Source organism: Palaemon carinicauda, chromosome 10 (genome assembly GCF_036898095.1).
Source record: "Palaemon carinicauda isolate YSFRI2023 chromosome 10, ASM3689809v2, whole genome shotgun sequence".
Taxonomy (NCBI): Eukaryota; Metazoa; Arthropoda; class Malacostraca; order Decapoda; family Palaemonidae; genus Palaemon; species Palaemon carinicauda.
In genome coordinates, this window is record NC_090734.1 from 65,085,263 (window position 1) to 65,095,262 (window position 10,000).

The window sequence follows — 10,000 nt, forward strand, 5'->3', positions numbered from 1 at the left end:
ATATTGCGGTTCACCTATCACTCCCTTGGTACATCGCGGATTTATGAATATACATAAATCTATATATTGCAAGATTCTGAGGTATGAATACCTACTTTTGGGCATAAAAATTAGTAAAGTAAAATACATATACTCGTGTTAAACTTGAGATCTCATAATTGTGCGAGCACTAAATCTTCCCCCTTAAAATATCATTTTATAATATCAAATATCTCGTGTATTGTGAGAATTCCTTCTTTGAGACCAAATTATAATGAACCGACTTAGTTTCTCCATCTCTTTATCCCAACTTCTAATTCAATAAGATAAAAAAGTAAAAGAGAATGAATCATAAAAGTATCGCTAGTAGTTAGTACTGTAACGCATAGGGCTGTAAGCAACCAAAAGAAAAATACCTGTTTTGTTTTGAACAACGAATTCAGATAACAACAGCTGTTTTGGTTACATTTCAGCTTTTGTAAAGTAGTAAACAATTACTTAAGTTGACGCAATTGATGTTAAGTAGAACGTGACTCATATATTATAATGTTATACTGAACCTTTTTCGGTTTATGGAAAGATAAACCAAATTGCACGAAACTACTTGAAGAATTGAAAGAAGTTGATAATTTCTTGAGGGACCCGGCTGGTATGCCAAAATATGGACGTTAAGGAAGAAAAACACAAAATCCTGAAACAATTCATTGAGCTTCATATAGCAATGGAGAATGCATATACAAAATATTTTGTCAAAGTTTCTCTTACTTTCAAAGTTACAGGGTAATTAGTAAAAGTAACTCAATAAACCAAAAACATTGTTCTCTACAAGAAAATGCAGTATTTCTTCTGTTATAAATTTTGATAATGATTACATTTTAATATAAAACAAATTTTGAGCAATGGCATCTATATAGATTCCATGAGTCACAAGACAAGGTATTACATGGAAATTACACCCTTTGGCCTTCAGTCCTACCTCAAACCTCATAGAAAGTACACATTTGAGTTCGACGTCTGACATTCACTCGTTTTTACGCCTGGTTTTCTCGGTTCCCACGAGAATTTCATCATGCTAAAGAGGAAGATACAATTTCAACATCTTGCTAACATAAGAAAGAAGAGAAAATTGGCTCTAATAAGAGTTCAGAAGTGGGTAATGCCAGCGAAATTAACGGAGTTAATGAAGGATAAAGATGATGGAGCGACTGATTTGCCTAAAGAAGCAAGATATTGAGCAAAGGGATCTCCATTTATTATTAAATTATGATAAATAACTTTGTTTTGGTTTATTGATATCCAAAAAGGAAAATAACAATCATAATAATCATGATTTATTATTATTGCCTTTCTAAAAATACAAAGAAAAATTTTGAACGCCCGTATTTCAAAACTATACTTAATGACCCTCAAATTCTATCTTCTCCCCTAGTTTTAAAGATAAAGCATTGTAATTTGGTATATAACTTGGAAAGACATTATAAAACAATTAAATGTTGCCCTCTTTTTAAATTTTTTTTTCATATTTTTTTCTTAATTTTTCCCCTGATTTTTAGGGTATTTTTTTACCATGATGAAAAAATTCATATTTACCAAAAATAAAATGCCTTTTAGGAAAATTACTCTTCATTTAATTGGCGGTCTACATCAGGTCTATATCGGGTAGTAATCCCAGGTCTTAATATCAATTATCAAGGGAGGAGATAGATTTTGGAAAACACTCATTTCCATGATAAATTAGCCTGGCATCGCAAAACCAAAGGTCAGAGGCAAAAATCCTATGCAGTTTGGAGATGTCCTAAGTCACCTTATTTTGTATAAATGTCAAAGTCCTGTCTTTAAAAAACAGCATTAGCCGGCCGGCCCCCTTAAGCTTTGTAATCAAGCATCATTAAGGTAAAGACTGTAGAATTATTATGCATTGGCAACAGGGATGAAACTCGCTCTAAACTTTGATATGTCATTAATATACAGTAAATAAAATTTGGGAAAATTATTTTTCTAAAAACTTCATACTTATATATGGTAAAATGAAAATAATAGTTCAAGTGATAATTGTCTGTTTAAGCAAGAGAAAAAAAAGTAATTCAGTACAGTAGTTTGGTTTAATTAGCTGCTTTGAAAAGCATAGATGGTAATTTCAAAGAGCTTACAAATATAAACTATGAAAAAGGAATATTCATTGTATTTTTATTTCATGGTACGACACTAATCTGTGAATATTACAATCCTTATTGGATACAGTAAGATGAAATATCAGTGTTATTAAAATCCTGTTTTATTCTAAAATACATCTGTACTTTCTGGCCATAATAAATGGACATATAGAATGGTCAGCATTGTATGAGTGTTCAGTTTTAGATGTTTAATTTACTTATGGTGTATGTAAGGATGTCTACAATAAGAGTAAGTTTTGGCTTAGTATTTTAAGGGCGTATAATGGGTTTATAAGTGAGAATGATTTATAAAAGCTTAAATTTCCAAAGGAAATACAGAATATGAAAGAATGAAAAAATATTTTAAAAAATATACCGTAGGGTTTCTGTATCTACTTTGTAGTTTTTTCTGCTATCACAGGGCTCTGAAGCAGAGCACCCATGGTAGCTGAAGGATTATTGTAAAAGTATATTCTGTGATGGAAATCCTTCCATAACAAAAATATAATTTTAATATTTAACTTAGCAAGTGAATATATAATAGCTGCAACTCTGCGGCTCGACAGGCAACATACTTAAAAAACTCGCGAGCGATCGCTATGCAGGTTGCGGGTGTGCCCACCAGCGCCAACTGTCGGCCAGATACCACTCTCGGATGTAAACAAAACCTTCAATTCTTCTCTGTCGACGTTGACGACAAGACGTACTTTTACTCGCTGTAGAACCTGGAGTTTTCCCATCATATTTGGTGAAGTACTTTAATTTGGTTTGAGCTTTCGCAGTACAGGTGTTTTTCTTCAAAATAAACCCTTGAACTCTTTTTTTGTATCGGATTATTTGTTGATGACTTAGATCGTTTTTTGGAATTTTCCTTTGACTAATTCAAATGGCTGACCCTTCTCAAGTTCCTAAGTTTCGAAAGTGTAATGCTAGGGACTGTAATAGGCGTCTTCCAAAGGCTTCTCTCGACCCTCACACTGTTTGTTCCAATTGTCGGGGTAAAACCTGTCAATTGGGAGATCGGTGTGAGGAATGCGTGGGCCTTTCGGAATTCGATTGGATCGAATTTGATAAATATACACGCAGACTAGAGAGAGATAGGGTAAGGAGAAGTTCTTCTAGGTCCGTAGATTTTTCCTCTCCACATGCCCCTAAACCTAATCCTTCCCCTGTAGTGGTTGTTCCTAACCCCCCTCCTAGCACTCAGGAACCGTCTATGCAAGACATGATGAGTGCTATTCATGCCTTGGGGGAGAGAGTTGAGGCTTTAGCAAGTGACCGTAATCAACTCATGGCGGACGTGAAGGAACTCAAGTGCCAAAGAGCCACGGCGGAAAGTGGGAAAGTGCCTAGTGTTACGCAAAGTGTTGTGAACAGTGTTGCGACCGAGGGTTCGTCTGTTCGTGCCTGTCGTTCACCTAGTCCGGGACCTCTTGCAAGCTCCCAAGCCCAGGGGAGAAGCAATGTCGTACGACTTATGGGTTCGAGAGGCCTTGATCAGCGAACAGACGTTCCCTCTTTGGTATCAGGCGTATCTCGTCAAGATCGCCCCTACCATAAGACGAGAGAGCCCATTTTTACCTCGTCGTCCGAAGGCGTTTCACGTAAGAAACCATGGACCAAGGTCTCTAGACCTTTAAAACGCAAGTCGGTCCCTTCAGGACAAGTCCAACGTCCCGGATGTAGCCACTGGGACAGTTCGGACCCGTTGCCGTCATCTGATGACTGCTCGCCGCCTAAGAGAGGCAAAGTTGTGCCGTCTCAGTCGCTAACCCCGTCTGTTACCGCACCCGCTTCCGTAGACCCTAAATGGGTGTTACTGCAAGACATGCAGTCTAAGCTTGCGTCCCTTATGGAGGACTACAACGCAGAGAAGGTTTCCGTTGAACCTACTGGCCGTCAGCCATCCAAGCGTTCTGTTGTGCGTCCTGTTGACGTTGATGTAGCTTTCTCGCGTCAACCAGTTGGGGTTGTACCTCCCCCGATGCGATCCCGTGTGGATTTCCAGCCGCACGTTGACGTTAGGCAACTCACTGATGCGACTGGTGACGTTCAGGACGTTCACCAACCATCAAAGTTGACTTGTTTTGACGCGGTGCGTCAACCTCCGCAACCCAGTATGGTGTTGACTGCACAACCCAGACGGTCTAAACAGTCTCGGGTGGACGCTGTGCGTCCTCGTGCACCTGTTGTTGTTGACAGTTCCCAGACTGTTCAGCAGTTTCAGAACGCTGCGTCCTGCTCCGTCACGTATGCACCAGTGCGGCCGGACGCTGCGAGTCAAACGTTGCCTACCCCTTTGCCGTTTTCTCATCAGTTATCAGATGAGGAACTGTCAGATGAGGACGTTGCTGAACCACAGCCTGAGGATCAGCCTTCAGATATAGATGAGCCTAAAGCAGTTCCACCATCTTTGGACTTTAGAAAAGTCATGCTTGTTTTTAAAGAGTTGTTCCCTGAACACTTTATCTCTGTGGCTCCTCGTTCGCCGCCGTCTAAGTTTGTTTTAGGCGTTCCTGCTGCCATGCCAGCCTTTACGAAACTCGTTCTCTCTCGCTCATCCAAGAGAGCTTTAAGGCTGTTAGGCGATTGGTTAGAAACCAAGAGGAGTTTAGGGAAGACGGCCTTTGCCTTCCCCCCATCTAAACTCTCGTCTAGATCGAGCGTCTGGTATGCCACGGGAGAAGTTCTCGGCTTGGGAGTTCCTGCCTCTGCCCAGGGCGACTTCTCAAGTCTTGTAGACTCTCCCCGCCGCCTTGCCATGAGACGCTCGAAGATTAGTTGGACATCCTCGGACCTGGACCACCTTCTTAAAGGCATCTTTAGGGCGTTTGAAGTTTTTAACTTCCTGGACTGGTGTTTGGGAGCCCTGAGTAGGAAAATCTCATCTGCCGATAGGGATGTTTCCTTACTCATTATGTCCTGCATGGACAAGGCCGTCCGCGATGGATCCAACAAGCTTGCCGCTTCATTCACGTCCGGAGTCCTAAAGAAACGAGAGTCTCTGTGCTCTTTTCTTTCAGCAGGAGTGACGCCATGTCAAAGATCTGAGCTACTCTTTGCGCCCTTGTCTAAGTGCTTGTTTCCTGAAGTCTTAGTTAAGGAAATTGCCTTGTCTTTAGTGCAGAAGGACACCCACGATTTAGTTGCGTCCTCGGCTCGCAAAGCTCCCCCTTTGCCTGCCTTGTCTGCTAGACCTAGGATAGACACTCCAGCGTCCAGGTTTATTCCGCCCTTTCGTGGCAGAGCCCCCAGCAGGGGAGGTGCTCGTGCCGAAGGGAAGAGAGGAAAGAGGAAAGGATCCAAGTCCTCGCGGGGCAGAGTCTGACTGCCCGCAACTTCAGACAGCAGTAGGTGCCTGACTCAAGAACTTCTGGCAAGCCTGGGAGAAGAGAGGCGCAGATCAACAATCTGTGAGGTTGCTCAGAGAGGGGTACAAAATCCCTTTTGTACGCAGACCTCCTCTAGCGACGTCCCCCATCGATCTCTCTCCCAGGTACCGAGAGGAAGCAAAGAGACAAGCCCTGAAACTGGAAGTGTCTCTTTTACTAGAGAAGGGAGCGGTGGTCAAAGTCTCGGACCTTCAATCACCGGGGTTTTACAACCGTCTCTTCCTAGTATCAAAGAAGACAGGAGGTTGGAGACCGGTGCTAGACGTCAGTGCTCTGAATGTCTTTGTCACAAAGACGAAGTTCACCATGGAGACCACAAAGTCAGTCTTAGCAGCGGTCAGAAAGGGAGACTGGATGGTCTCTCTCGACCTAAGGGACGCTTACTTCCACATCCCCATTCACTCAGATTCCCAACCTTTTCTGAGATTCGTCTTCGACGATGTGGTGTACCAGTTTCAGGCCCTGTGCTTTGGCCTAAGCACGGCTCCTCTCGTATTTACGAGGCTTATGAGGAATGTGGCAAAATTCCTCCATTTATCGGACATCCGAGCCTCCCTTTATTTGGACGACTGGCTTCTCAGAGCCTCTTCCAGTCATCGCTGTCTGAAGGATCTCAATTGGACTCTAGATCTGACCAAGGAATTGGGACTCCTAGTCAACTTGGAAAAGTCCCAACTGATCCCATCCCAAACTATTCTGTATTTAGGGATGGAGATTCACAGTCCAGTTTTTCGGGCTTTTCCGTCGGCCCCCAGAATAGATCAAGCCCTGCTCGTCATCCAGAAGATGTTGAAGAAAGAACGTTGCTCAGTCAGGAGTTGGATGAGTCTGGTAGGAACGCTATCATCCCTTGAGCAATTTGTCTAGCTAGGAAGGCTACACCTCCGACCTCTACAATTCCATCTAGCTTTTCACTGGAAAAAGGACAAGACGCTAGAGGCGGTCTCGATCCCGATTTCCGAAAAGATAAAGACTTGTCTGACTTGGTGGAAAGACAATATCAGTCTACGAGAGGGTCTTCCCCTAGCAGTTCAGAAACCCAACCACGTTCTCTTCTCAGACGCATCGGACTTGGGCTGGGGCGCGACGCTGGACGGTCGGGAATGCTCAGGTCTGTGGAACTCGAGTCAGAGGAGCATGCATATCAACAGCAAGGAGCTTTTGGCGGTTCATCTGGCCTTGATAAGCTTCGAGAATCTCCTTCGAGGCAAGGTGGTGGAGGTCAACTCGGACAACACCACGGCCTTGGCGTACATTTCCAAACAGGGAGGTACCCACTCACTGACTCTGTACGAGATCGCAAGGGACCTGCTCATCTGGTCAAAAGATCGAGGCATCTCCCTAGTAACGAGGTTCATCCAGGGCGACTTGAACGTCCTAGCAGATTGTCTCAGTCGGAAAGGTCAAGTAATTCCAACCGAATGGACCCTCCACAAGGATGTGTGCAAGAGACTTTGGGCGACTTGGGGTCAACCCACCATAGATCTCTTTGCAACCTCGCTGACCAAGAGGCTTCCAATCTATTGCTCTCCAGTCCCAGACCCAGCAGCAATACATATAGATGCCTTTCTCCTAGATTGGTCACACCTAGATCTTTACGCATTCCCACCATTCAAGATTGTCAACAAGGTACTGCAGAAATTCGCCTCTCACGAAGGGACAAGGTTGACGTTAGTTGCTCCCCTCTGGCCCGCGAGAGAATGGTTCACCGAGGTACTTCGATGGCTGGTAGACTTTCCCAGAAGTCTTCCTCTAAGAGTAGACCTTTTACATCAGCCTCACGTAAAGAAGGTACACCAAAGCCTCCACGCTCTTCGTCTGACTGCCTTCAGACTATCGAAAGACTCTCAAGAGCTAGAGGCTTTTCGAAGGAGGCAGCCAGTGCGATTGCTAGAGCGAGGAGAGCTTCTACCATTAGAGTTTACCAATCGAAGTGGGAAGTCTTCCGAGACTGGTGCAAGTCAGTTTCCGTATCCTCGTCCAGTACCTCTGTAGCCCAAATAGCTGATTTTCTCTTATACCTGAGAAAAGTCCACTCCCTTTCAGCTCCTACGATCAAGGGCTACAGAAGCATGTTGGCCTCGGTCTTCCGGCATAGAGGCTTAGATCTTTCCAACAATAAAGATCTGCAAGACCTCCTTAAGTCTTTTGAGACCTCTAAGGAACGTCGTTTGGCTACACCTGGGTGGAATTTAGACGTGGTCCTAAGATTCCTCATGTCAGACAGGTTTGAGCCTTTACATTCAGCCTCCCTGAAAGATCTCACTCTTAAGACTCTTTTCCTGGTATGCTTGGCCTCGGCTAAAAGAGTCAGTGAGCTTCATGCCTTCAGCAAGAACATCGGGTTTTCGTCAGAAAAAGCTACTTGTTCTCTGCAGCTTGGTTTCCTAGCCAAGAATGAGCTGCCTTCTCGTCCTTGTCCTAAATCTTTCGATATTCCTAGCTTATCGAAGATCGTAGGCAATGAACTAGAAAGAGTATTATGCCCTGTTAGAGCTCTTAAGTTCTACTTAGCTCGTACTAAACCTTTACGAGGCAAATCTGAAGCGTTATGGTGTTCGGTTAAGAAACCATCCTTACCTATGTCAAAGAATGCTTTGTCATATTTTATCAGATTGTTAATACGAGAAGCTCATTCACACTTGAGTGAGGAAGACCGATCTTTGCTTAAGGTTAAGACGCACGAGGTTAGAGCTGTAGCAACTTCCGTGGCCTTTAAGCAAAATAGATCTCTGCAAAGTATCATGGACGCAACCTATTGGAGAAGCAAGTCAGTGTTCGCGTCATTTTACTTGAAAGATGTCCAGACTCTTTACGAGAACTGCTACACACTGGGACCATTCGTAGCAGCGAGTGCAGTAGTGGGTGAGGGCTCAACCACTACAATTCCCTAATTCCATATCCTTTTAATCTGTCTCTTGAAATGTTTTTTAATGTTGTTTTTATGGGTTGTTCGGAAGGCTAAGAAGCCTTTCGCATCCTGGTTGATTTGGCGGGTGGTCAAAGTCATTTCTTGAGTGCGCCCAGATTAGGGGTTTGATGAGGTCCTGTTGTATGGGTTGCAGCCCTTGATACTTCAGCTCCTGGGAGTCTGTCAGCATCCTAAGAGGATCGCTGGGCTCCGTAATGAAGACAGACTTACAAGGCAGAGTAATCGTCTAAGTCGACTTCCTTACCAGGTACCTATTTATTTTGGTTTTGTTATATTGATAACTGTCAAAATGAAAAAACTCTTAGCTTATACGATGTAAACATATTTAACTCTGGTCTCTACCCACCTCCTTGGGTGTGAATCAGCTATTATATATTCACCGGCTAAGTTAAATATTTAAAAATGATATTTTAATTACAAAATAAATTTTTGAATATACTTACCCGGTGAATATATAAATTAAACGACCCTCCCTTCTTCCCCAATAGAGACGCAGTGGGACGAGAAGAATTGAAGGTTTTGTTTACATCCGAGAGTGGTATCTGGCCGACAGTTGGCGCTGGTGGGCACACCCGCAACCTGCATAGCGATCGCTCGCGAGTTTTTTAAGTATGTTGTCTATCGAGCCGCAGAGTTGCAGCTATTATATATTCACCGGGTAAGTATATTCAAAAATTTATTTTATAATTAAGATATCATAATTTTCAATTTCCTATTATTTATTATTATTATTATTATATTATTATTATTATTATTATTATTATTATTATTATTACTACTAGCCAATCTACAGCCCTAGTTGGAAAAGCAAGATGCTATAAACCCAAGGGCTCCAAATGGGAAAAAAGCCCTGTGAGGAAAGGGACCAAGGAAATAAACGTTATAAGTAATGAAAAAATGAAATAAAATATTTTAAAAACATTAACAAAATTGAAACAGATAATTCATATATAGACTATAAAAAGACTTATGACATCCTGTTCAACATAAAAATATTTGCTGCAAGTTTGAACTTTTAAAGTTCTACTGATTCATCTACCCAATTAGTAAGATCATTCCACAACTTGGTCACAGCTAGAATAAAACTTCTAGAATACTGTGAAGTATTGAGCCTCATGATGGAGAAGCCCTGACTATTTGAATTAAGTGCATGCCTAGTATTACGAACAGGATGGAGCTGTCCAGGAAGACCTAAATGTAAAGGATGATCAGAATTATGAAAAATCTTATGCAACATGCATAATGAACTAATTTAATGACGGTGCTAAAGATTAATATCTAGATCAGGAATAAGAAATTTAATAGATCGTAAGTTCCTGTCCAACAAATTAAGATGGGAATCAGCAGCAGAAGACCAGACTGGAAAACAATACTCGAATCAAGGTAGAATGAAAGAATTAAAACACTTCAGAATAGATTGATCACCAAAAATATTAGGAGACTTTCTCAATAAGCCAAATTTTTGTGCAACTGAAGAAAACACAGACCTAATGTGTTTCTCAAAAGTAAATTTGCTGTCGAGAATCACACCTGAAATTTAAAGA